We start from the raw sequence: 12,568 nt of genomic DNA on the forward strand, positions 1-12,568 counted from the left end.
AATATAATTTCTTCAAAATTTCAATACATTTTTCAAATAAATAGGAAAAAAAAATCCTAAAATTCTATGGACCACAAAGGACTCCAAATATCTAAAGCACTTTGAACAAAAAAAAAGTTGGAGGAGTCACAGTCCAATTTAAAACTATATTATAAAAGTAGTAATCAAAGAAATGTGGTACTAGATTATGAATGAACACAGAGGCAGTGAAAAAGAACAGAGACTCAAGAAATAAAGTCACATATATACTTAAAATCATCATTGACAAGAATGCAAATGATAGGGTACCTGGGTGGCTCAGTCATTAAGCGTCTGCCTTGGTTCAGATCATGATCCCAGGAACCTGGGATTGAGCCCTGAATCAGGTTCCCTGCTCAGTGGGAGGACTTCTTCTCCCTCTCTCATTCCCCCTGCTTTTGTTGCCTCTCTCTATCAAATAAATAAATAAAATCCTTTAAAAAAAGAATGCAAAAGATACACAAAATGGGGGAAATATTCTCTTCAAGTAGGTGATTGGATAACTGAATTCCACCTGTAAAAGAAAGAAATTAGACCTTTAGCTCATACACTCACAATAATTAAGTTGAAATGGATTAAAGAATTAGATATAATATTTGAAACTGTAAAACTCTTTGAAGAAAGCATAGTAAGGTGTCTCTTTGGCATTGATTTTGAGGACTTTTTTTTTTTAATTTTTTTATGACACCAAACTACAGGCAACAAAACCAAAAATAAGTGAGGCTACATGAAACAAAAAGGTTTCTACAAAGTAATGGAAACAATCATGAAAAGTAAAGGCAACCTATGGAATCAGAACATTTGCAAACTATCAACTAATAAGGCTAATATATAAACTATATGAGACAAGAATTACGAAAAAAAACACAAATAACAAATTTAGAAAAAAAATTCAAACAGAAAATATGGCATACAAGAACCTATGGGATTCAACAAAAGTGGCTCTAATGGGGTATTTGATAGCTACACAGGCTTGTCACAAACAAACAAAAGGAATGAATCCCTCCCTCCTCGTGTGTGTGTGTGTGTGTGTGTGTGTGTGTGTGTGTGTATCTAGATATAGATATAGATATAGGTATAAAGAAACTAGAAAAAGAACAAAAGAATAAGTTAGTAGAAAGAACTAAATAATGAGATCTGATTGGAAGGAAATACTATAGATAATATAAAGAAAATATGTGTCACCTGGCTGGCCAATTTGCTGGAATGTGTAACTCTTGAACCTGGGTTTATGACCCATGTTTGAACCCATGTTGTATGACCCCATGTTTGAGATGCATGTTGAGTGTAGAGATTATTTAAAAATAAAATATATTTGGGGCGCCTGGGTGGCTCAGTGGGTTAAAGCCTCTGCCTTCAGCTCAGGTCATGATCCCAGGGTATTGGGATCGAGCCCCACATCGGGCTCTCTGCTCAGCAGAGAGCCTACTTCCCCTCCTCTCTCATTGCCTGCTTCTCTGCCTACTTGTGATTTCTGTCTGTCAAATAAATAAAAAGTCTTAAAAAATAAAATAAATTTTAAAATAAAATAAAGTATATTTTAAGAAGAGAAAATACAAAAAAGCAATGAAGCTAAAACTTTCTTCTTTCAAAAGGTAAACAAAATGAACAAAACTTTACCCAGACTCAAGAATAAAAACATTCAAATAAGTAACATTAGGAATGCAACAGAAAGTACAAATGATGCCACAGAAATATAAAATATCATAAAACACTACCAAGAAGATATATATGTCAATAAGTTAGACAACCTAGAAGGATGGATAAATCCCTAGAAATCTACAGTATTCCCAGATTGAATCATGAAGAAATAGAAAATCTGAATATGCATATTACTAAAAAGGATATTGAATTAGTAATCAAAAAACCCCTAGCAAACAAAAGTTCAGGAATAGATGGCTTTACTAGTGAATTCTATAAACATTCAAGAATATTTAATACTTACACTTCTCAAAATCTTCCAAAAACTCAGAGTATTTGAAATCCATACAAGATCACTTTATAAGGCTAACATTACCCAGATACCAAAACCAGGCAAGGAAACCACAGGGAAAACAAATCAATAATTTTATATTATTTACATATATATGAATAATTATTTTATAGCATATGACATGTATTATGTAATACTATATATTGTGTATTTTATTTATGTATTTTATATTATATATATATTTATATTTATATGTGGTGGGTGAACATAGATGCAAATATCCTCAACCAAATAGTAGCAAACTGAATTCAAGAGTACAGTAAAAGATTCATACACCATAATCAAGTGTTACGTATTCCAGGGAAGCAAGTATGACTCAACATCTATAAGTCAGTTAATGTAATACATTACAGCTACAAAACCAAAGATAAAAACCATTGACCACATCAATAAATGTAGAAAAATCTGAAAAAAGTTGACATCTATTTATTATAATTCTCAACAAAGTGTGTATAGAGGAAAATTACATCACTATAAAAAAGACCATTTATGACAAACAAACTGCTAATGTAGAATGATGAAGAGCTGAGGGTTTTTACTGTCATATTAGGAACAAGACAAGAATAGCCACAGTCCCCACTCTTAGTCAACACAACATTAGAAGACCCAGCTGAAGCAATTAGATTTTTTAAAATATAGTAATATAGAGGAGGAGTCAAGATGGCGGAGAAGTAGCAAGCTGAGACTGCTTCAGCTAGCCAGAGATCAGCTATATAGCTTATCTAAAGATTGCAAACACCTGAAAATCCATCGGCAGATCGAAGAGAAGAAGTACAGCAATTCTGGAAACAGAAAAACAACCGCTTTCTGAAAGGTAGGACCGGCGGAGAAGTGAATCCAAAGCAACGGGAAGATAGACCCCGGGGGGAGGGGCCAGCTCCCGGCAAGCGGCGGAGCAACCGCGCACAAAATCAGGACTTTTAAAAGTCTGTTCCGCTGAGGGACATCGCTCCAGAGGCTAAACCGGGGCGAAGCCCACGCGGGGTCAGCGTGGCCTCAGGTCCCGCAGGGTCACAGAAGGATCGGGGGTGTCTGGGTGTCGCAGAGCTTGCGGGTATTGGAACGGGAAAGCCAGCTACAGAAACAGAGCCGACAGTAAGCTCACAGCTCGGTGTTACCTTGAACCGATCGCAGGCTCGGTGAGCTCGGAGCGCGGCTGGAGGTCAGGCAGACGGGAATAACTGGGCGCTGTTCTCTGAGGGCGCACTGAGGAGTGGGGCCCTGGGCTCTCGGCTCCTTCGGGCCGGAGACCAGGAGGCCGCCATTTGTGTTCCCGTCCTCCGGAACTCTACGGAAAGCGCTCAGGGAACAAAAGCTCCTGAAAGCAAACCCGAGCGGATTACTCACCCTGACCCCGGGTAAGGGAGGTGTAATTCCGCCTGGGGCAAAGACACTTGAGAATCACTACAACAGGCCCCTCCCCCAGAAGATCAACAAGAAATCCAGCCGAGACCAAGTTCACCTACCAAGGAGTGCGGTTTCAATACCAAGGAGAGCAGCAGAATTCCAGAGGAGGAGAAAGCCAAGCACGGAACTCATGGCTTTTTTCCTGTGATTTTTTTTTTAGTCTTGCAGTTAATTTAATTTTTTCTTTTTCATTTTTTTTTTTTCTTTTTCTTCTCGCCTTCGGGTAAAATTTTTTTTTTAACTGTTACCTTTTTCTTTTTTAACGATTTTTTACTAGTTTATCTAATATATATATTTTTTCTTTTTTACATTTTTCTCAGGTGTTTTCTTTTTTAAAAAAATTTTTTTTTTCTTTTCTTTTTTTTTTTCTTTCTTTCTTTTTGAACCTCTTTTTATCCCCTTTCTCCCCACTCACGATTTTGGATCTCTTCTAATTTAGTTAAAGCATATTTTTCTGGGGTTGTTGCCACCCTTTTAGTATTTTACTTGCCCCTTCATTTACTCTTATCTGGCCAAAATGACAAGACGTAAAAATTCAACGCAAAAAAAAGAACAAGAGGCAGTACCGAAGGCTATGGACCTAATCAATACAGACATCGGTAATATGTCAGATCTAGAGTTCAGAATGACAATTCTCAAGGTTCTAGCCGGGCTCAAAAAAGGCATGGAAGATATTAGAGAAACCCTCTCGAGAGATATAAAAGCCCTTTCTGGAGAAATAAAAGAACTAAAATCTAACCAATTTGAAATAAAAAAAGCTATTAATGAGGTGCAATCAAAAATGGAGGCTCTAACTGCTAGGCTAAATGAGGCAGAAGAAAGAATTAGTGATATAGAAGACCAAATGACAGAGAATAAAGAAGCTGAGCAAAAGAGGGACAAACAGCTACTGGACCACGAGGGGAGAATTCGAGAATTAAGTGACACCATAAGACGAAACAACATTAGAATAATTGGGATTCCAGAAGAAGAAGAAAGAGAGAGGGGAGCAGAAGGTATACTGGAGAGAATTATTGGGGAGAATTTCCCCAATATGGCAAAGGGAACGAGCATCAAAATTCAGGAGGTTCAGAGAACACCCCTCAAAATCAATAAGAATAGGCCCACACCCCGTCACCTAATAGTAAAATTTACAAGTCTCAGTGACAAAGAGAAAATCCTGAAATCAGCCCGGGAAAAGAAGTCTGTAACATACAATGGTAAAAATATTAGATTGGCAGCTGACTTATCCACAGAGACCTGGCAGGCCAGAAAGAGCTGGCATGATATTTTTAGAGCACTAAACGAGAAAAACATGCAGCCCAGAATACTATATCCAGCTAGGCTATCATTGAAAATAGAAGGAGAGATTAAAAGCTTCCAGGACAAACAACAACTGAAAGAATTTGCAAATACCAAACGAGCTCTACAGGAAATATTGAAAGGGGTCCTCTAAGCAAAGAGAAAGCCTACAAGTGGTAGATCAGAAAGGAACAGAGACCATATACAATAACAGTCACCTTACAGGCAATACAATGGCACTAAATTCATATCTCTCAATAGTTACCCTGAATGTGAATGGGCTAAATGCCCCTGTCAAAAGACACAGGGTATCAGAATGGATAAAAAAACAAAACCCATCTATATGTTGCCTCCAAGAAACTCATTTTAAGCCCGAAGACACCTCCAGATTTAAAGTGAGGGGGTGGAAAAGAATTTACCATGCTAATGGACATCAGAAGAAAGCAGGAGTGGCAATCCTTATATCAGATCAATTAGATTTTAAGCCAAAGACTATAATAAGAGATGAGGAAGGACACTATATCATACTCAAAGGGTCTGTCCAACAAGAAGATTTAACAATTTTAAATATCTATGCCCCCAACGTGGGAGCAGCCAACTATATAAACCAATTAATAACAAAATCAAAGAAACACATCAACAACAATACAATAATAGTAGGGGACTTTAACACTCCCCTCACTGAAATGGACAGGTCATCCAAGCAAAAGATCAGCAAGGAAATAAAGGCCTTAAACGACACACTGGACCAGATGGACATCACAGATATATTCAGAACATTTCATCCCAAAGCAACAGAATACACATTCTTCTCTAGTGCACATGGAACATTCTCCAGAATAGATCACATCCTCGGTCCTAAATCAGGACTCAACCGGTATCAAAAGATTGGGATCATTCCCTGCATATTTTCAGACCACAGTGCTCTAAAGCTAGAACTCAACCACAAAAGGAAGTTTGGAAAGAACCCAATACATGGAGACTAAACAGTATCCTTCTAAAGAATGAATGGGTCAACCGGGAAATTAAAGAAGAATTGAAAAAAATCATGGAAACAAATGATAATGAAAATACAACAGTTCAAAATCTGTGGGACACAATAAAGGCAGTCCTGAGAGGAAAATATATAGCGGTACAAGCCTTTCTCAAGAAACAAGAAAGGTCTCAGGTACACTACCTAACCCTACACCTAAAGGAGCTGGAGAAAGAACAAGAAAGAAACCCTAAGCCCAGCAGGAGAAGAGAAATCATAAAGATCAGAGCAGAAATCAATGAAATAGAAACCAAAAAAACAATAGAAAAAATCAACGAAAGTAGGAGCTGGTTCTTTGAAAGAATTAATAAAATTGATAAACCCCTGGCCCGACTTATCAAAAAGAAAAGAGAAAGGACCCAAATAAATAAAATCATGAATGAAAGAGGAGAGATCACAACTAACACCAAAGAAATACAAACTATTATAAGAACATACTATGAGCAACTCTACGCCAATAAATTTGACAATCTGGAAGAAATGGATGCATTCCTAGAAACATATAAACTACCACAACTGAACCAGGAAGAAATAGAAAGCCTGAACAGACCCATAACCAGTAAGGAGATTGAAACAGTCATTAAAAATCTCCAAACAAACAAAAGCCCAGGGTCAGATGGCTTCCCGGGGGAATTCTACCAAACATTTAAAGAAGAACTAATTCCTATTCTCCTGAAACTTTTCCAAAAAATAGAAATGGAAGGAAAACTTCCAAACTCATTTTATGAGGCCAGCATCACCTTGATCCCAAAACCAGACAAGGATCCCACCAAAAAAGAGAGCTATAGACCGATATCCTTGATGAACACAGATGCGAAAATACTCAACAAAATACTAGCCAATAGGATTCAACAGTACATTAAAAAGATTATTCACCACGACCAAGTGGGATTTATTCCAGGGCTGCAAGGTTGGTTCAACATCCGCAAATCAGTCAATGTGATACAACACATCAATAAAAGAAAGAACAAGAACCATATGATACTTTCAATAGATGCTGAAAAAGCATTTGACAAAGTACAGCATCCCTTCCTGATCAAAACTCTTCAAAGTGTAGGGATAGAGGGCACATACCTCAATATCATCAAAGCCATCTCTGGAAAACCCACCGCAAATATCATTCTCAATGGAGAAAAACTGAAAGCTTTTCCACTAAGGTCAGGAACACGGCAGGGATGTCCATTATCACCACTGCTATTCAACATAGTACTAGAGGTCCTAGCCTCAGCAATCAGACACCAAAAGGAAATTAAAGGCATCCAAATCGGCAAAGAAGAAGTCAAATTATCACTCTTCACAGATGATATGATACTATATGTGGAAAACCCAAAAGACTCCACTCCAAAACTGCTAGAACTTATACAGGAATTCAGTAAAGTGTCAGGATATAAAATCAATGCACAGAAATCAGTTGCATTTCTCTACACCAACAACAAGACAGAAGAAAGAGATATTAAGGAGTCAATCCCATTTACAATTGCATCCAAAACCATAAGATACCTAGGAATAAACCTAACCAAAGAGACACAGAATCTATACTCAGAAAACTATAAAGTACTCATGAAAGAAATTGAGGAAGACGCAAAGAAATGGAAAAATGTTCCATGCTCCTGGATTGGAAGAATAAATATTGTGAAAATGTCTATGCTACCTAAAGCAATCTACACATTTAATGCAATTCCTATCAAAGTACCATCCATCTTTTTCAAAGAAATGGAACAAATAATGCTAAAATTTATATGGAACCAGAAAAAACCTCAAATAGCCAAAGGGATATTGAAAAAGAAAGCCAACGTTGGTGGCATCACAATTCCGGACTTCAAGCTCTATTACAAAGCTGTCATCATCAAGACAGCATGGTACTGGCACAAAAACAGACACATAGATCAATGGAACAGAATAGAGAGCCCAGAAATAGACCCTCAAATCTATGGTCAACTCATCTTCGACAAAGCAGGAAAGAATGTCCAATGGAAAAAAGACAGCCTCTTCAATAAATGGTGCTGGGAAAACTGGACAGCCACATGTAGAAAAAAGAAATTGGACCATTTCCTTACACCACATACAAAAATAGACTCAAAATGGATGAAGGACCTCAATGTGCGAAAGGAATCCATCAAAATCCTTGAGGAGAACACAGGCAGCAACCTCTTCGACCTCTGCCGCAGCAATATCTTCTTAGGAACAACGCAAAAGGCAAGGGAAGCAAGGGAAAAAATGAACTATTGGGATTTCATCAAGATCAAAAGCTTTTGCACAGCAAAGGAAACAGTTAACAAAATCAAAAGACAACTGACAGAATGGGAGAAGATATTTGCAAACGACATATCAGATAAAGGACTAGTGTCCAGAATCTATAAAGAACTTAGCAAACTCAACACCCAAAGAACAAATAATCCAATCAAGAAATGGGCAGAGGACATGAACAGACATTTCTGCAAAGAAGACATCCAGATGGCCAACAGACACATGAAAAAGTGCTCCATATCACTCGGCATCAGGGAAATACAAATCAAAACCACAATGAGATATCACCTCACACCAGTCAGAATGGCTAAAATCAACAAGTCAGGAAATGAGAGATGCTGGCGAGGATGTGGAGAAAGGGGAACCCTCCTACACTGTTGGTGGGAATGCAAGCTGGTGCAGCCACTCTGGAAAACAGCATGGAGGTTCCTCAGAATGTTGAAAATAGAACTGCCCTATGACCCAGCAATTGCACTATTGGGTATTTACCCTAAAGATACAAATGTAGTGATCCAAAGGGGCACATGCACCCGAATGTTTATAGCAGCAATGTCCACAATAGCCAAACTATGGAAAGAACCTAGATGTCCATCCACAGATGAATGGATCAAGAAGATGTGGTATATATACACAATGGAATACTATGCAGCCATCAAAAGAAATGAAATCTTGCCATTTGCGACAACATGGATGGAACTAGAGCGTATCATGCTTAGCGAAATAAGTCAAGCAGAGAAAGACAACTATCATATGATCTCCCTGATATGAGGAAGTGGTGATGCAACATGGAGGCTTAAGTGGGTAGGAGAAGAATAAATGAAACAAGATGGGATTGGGAGGGAGACAAACCATAAGTGACTCTTAATCTCACAAAACAAACTGAGGGTTGCTGGGGGGAGGGGGGTTGGGAGAAGGGGGTGGGATTATGGACATTGGGGAGGGTATGTGCTTTGGTGAGTGCTGTGAAGTGTGTAAACCTGGTGATTCACAGACCTGTACCCCTGGGGATAAAAATATATGTTTATAAAAAATAAAAAGTTAAAAAATAATAATAATAAAAAAATAAAAAATAAAATAAAATAAAATATAGTAATATAAAAGACATTGGCAAATCGGCAAGGAAGAAGTTACCATTTGCAGATGAAATATATATATATATTATTTTTTAAATTTTTTAAAATTATTTTAAATATATTTTTATATATAAATATAAATATATATATATAATGAAAGACCACCAGAAACTGTTTATATATATAATGTATATATATACATATATATATAAAAGACCACCAGAAACTGTTAGAACTAATAAATAAGTTTAGTAGTGTTGCAAGATATAAAATTAATACACCAAAATCTATTCTGTTTTTTTTTCAAAGATTTTTTATTTATTTGAGTGAGAGAGTGAGTGAGCAAGAGATAGATCACAAGCCAGGACAGCACAGAGAACTAGACCCCAGGGGAGCCTGATGTGGTATTCAAGCCCAAGAATCCAGGATCATGACCTGAACTGAATGCACTTAACCAAATGAGCCACTTGGGCAACATTTATTCTGTTTTTATACAATAATAATGAGCTTTGAGAAAGAGAAATCCCATTGGTAATCATATCAAAATGAATAAAATGTCAAGAAATAATTTTCAAGGAATAAATTTAATCAAGGAAGTAAAAGATTTATACACTGGAAACTATAAGATATTGATGAAAGTAACTAAGTGACATAAATAAATGGAAATAAATTTCATGTTCATAGATTGGTAGAATTAATACTGTCAAAATGCCTACACGACTCAGAGAAATCTACAGATTAGTACCTCTGGTGAGACAACAATGAGATTCAATAAAATCCCTATGAAAATCCCAATCCAATTTTTCACAGAAGTAAACAAATAATTCCAAAATTTTCATGGAATCACAAAAGACCACAATTAGCCAAAACAATCATGAGAAAAAGAAAAAGTGAAACATATTATGCTCACTGATTTCAATGAATTATAAGAAGCTATACTATTCAAATTGGTATGGTATTTGCATGAAAATAGACAGAAAGATCAATGGAACAGCGGAGACAAGATGGCAGGGAAGTAGGAGGAGGCGCCCTTTCAACCTGTACCCTAAAGTGAGCTGATTACCTTCCAAAGAACTCTGATCACCCATGAAATCAGCCTGAGATCAGAATTATACATGTCTGGATCTCTACCGGAGCAAAAGACGCCAGCGGGTAGGTAAAGCAGAGTGGGAAAGTTGGACTGATATTGGAAGATAAACAAAAGGGGGAGAAAGCCACCAGAGGCTACCCATTGGAAAGTAATATCCCAATATGAGAGTGCCCTGCATCTGGGACCAGCATTAACTCGGAAGTCTGGTGGAAGGCACTCAAAAAGAGCAAAGGATCACCGGGGGTAAATTGCAGGAATCAGAGTGTTAGGGTCAGAGGCTTAAGTCCCCAGATCCTGGAGAGCCACCCCTGGTGCAGAGCCAGAGAGAGTGTGGCAGAGAAACCAGGTGTTGGTCCCTGAACAACCACCGCCCCTGAGAGCGCTTGGGGCCCAGCTCCTGTGAGGGACTGGGAGCCTTGCCAACCAACAGAAGCACAGCATTTGCGGTCCCCACATGAGTGCCCTGCCCTGCCATCAGAGTCCCAGTCATGCCCCGCACCCTCCCCTGAGAGAGGTGTGCACAGGCGCCAGCCCGGTGCTCTCCAACCAAAAGACCAGGCACTCCCAGCCCGGGCTAGTGGGAAAATTTCAGTGTGTCATCGCTGCTTGGAACTTCTCTGGCAGTCTGGAGCTGCCCAGACAACCGCCGCTGCCATGGTTTTGGGTACAAGCAAACAATACTGAGTCCCCAGGGACCGCGACTGGGAACCTGCTCTGCCAGAGGCCGTGGGGGATTTATTAGGGCTCTACAGCCAGACTGAGGCTTCTCTCTGAGAGGGAGGTCAGGGTGCAGTTTGCTTTCCTCTAAACCTACAAAAACCATCAAAAGCGGTCAAGGCGAGAGAGAAAAACAAAAGTGAACAAATATAAAAACCTCCAGAGAACAAAAGCCTGAAAAAAACAGTTTCCTCAGAGCCCACCCCCTTGACGGGGGCGGGAAGACTTAACTCAGAGAACATCATTGATTGAAAACCCACGTGGCAGGCTTTTCGCCCAGAAAACCAACCAGGAAAGGAAAAAAAAAAAAAAAAAAAAAGATGAAAAGACAACAAGACAACAACCTACACTACTTCATAGGACAATTTTTATTATTAATTCAATCCGACTACTCTGGCTCATTTTTTACATAGATAATTTTTTATTATTATATAGTTAATTTTTTAACCTATTTACCATCATAGTGAGATGTCCAGTACATCAAATTCCATAATAACCTTCTAACCTGAAGTTTTGATACATACACCTGTGTTTTCCTTTTGCATTTCTATTTTTTTAATTTCTTTTTTCTTTAATTTTAGTTTAGGTTACTCTAGTTTATTCCTTTTTTAATTTTTATTTTCTAATATTCATATAGAGCTAAACTTCAAGGTAATCCCCTTTCCCCAATCAATGTCACCCCTATAGGTAAACCAATTCCTAATCCCCCCTTATCTTAGGAAAGTTGAGTCCTTTAACAAAGATATCAAGATATATACAGGAAGAATCAAAACAACCTTCCTCACCCACACTGAGAATTTACAACCACTGTCCCATCTTTTTCTTCCACCAGTATTTCTGCGTTTTTCTGCTTGTCCTGATAGTATATAAATCTTACACTCAGGGTTTTTTTTGATGAAGTTCTTCCTTTATTTGCATATATATATATGCAAATATATATATATATTATTATTTTTCTCTTGCCATATACTTTTATCAGTCTTTTTGTTTGTCTGTGTCTGTTTCTATATTTCATAAATCTTACCTTGGTGCCCATTTGGGCTAAACCTTCTCTTTTATCGCACCTTTCTTTCCTGTCTCTCTCCCTCTCTCTCTTTTTTTCTTTTCCTTTTCTTTTTCCTCTCATTACGGTGGGAACCCTGATTGCTCAGAAGCATTCCAGGGTGCACCTTGACTGCACCATGGTTGGTACATCCAGCTACAGCCATCTCTCACCAAAATGACTAGGAGGAGGAATGCCCAACAGAAGAAAAATACAGAGGATGGACCTTCTGCAACAGAGCTAAGGGCTATCGACATAGACAACATGTCTGAAAGTGAATTCAGGCTAACAATTATCCAGGCAATAGCTAAGTTGGAGAAAGCCATGGATGACCAAAGAGAATTGATTAGGGCCAAGCTGAAAGCGACCAGACAGGATGGTCACAATGATAGGGCAAAGCTTATAGCTACCAGGACTGAGGTTTGCAATGCTCTCAAAGAGCTCCAATCTAATCTAAATTCTCTCAAATCTAGGGTAACAAAGACAGAAGATAGAATTAGTGATCTGGAGGACAAACAGATAGAGAGAAAGAATCAAGAGAAAGCCTGGAACAAACAGCTTAGAAATCATGAAAACAGAATCAGGGAAATAAATGATGCCATGAAATGTTCCAACATCAGAATTACTGGAATCCCTGAAGGGAAAGAGAAAGAAAGAAGTCTAGAAG

This window comes from Mustela nivalis (assembly GCF_964662115.1).
Source record: "Mustela nivalis genome assembly, chromosome: 3".
NCBI classification, from domain to species: domain Eukaryota; kingdom Metazoa; phylum Chordata; class Mammalia; order Carnivora; family Mustelidae; genus Mustela; species Mustela nivalis.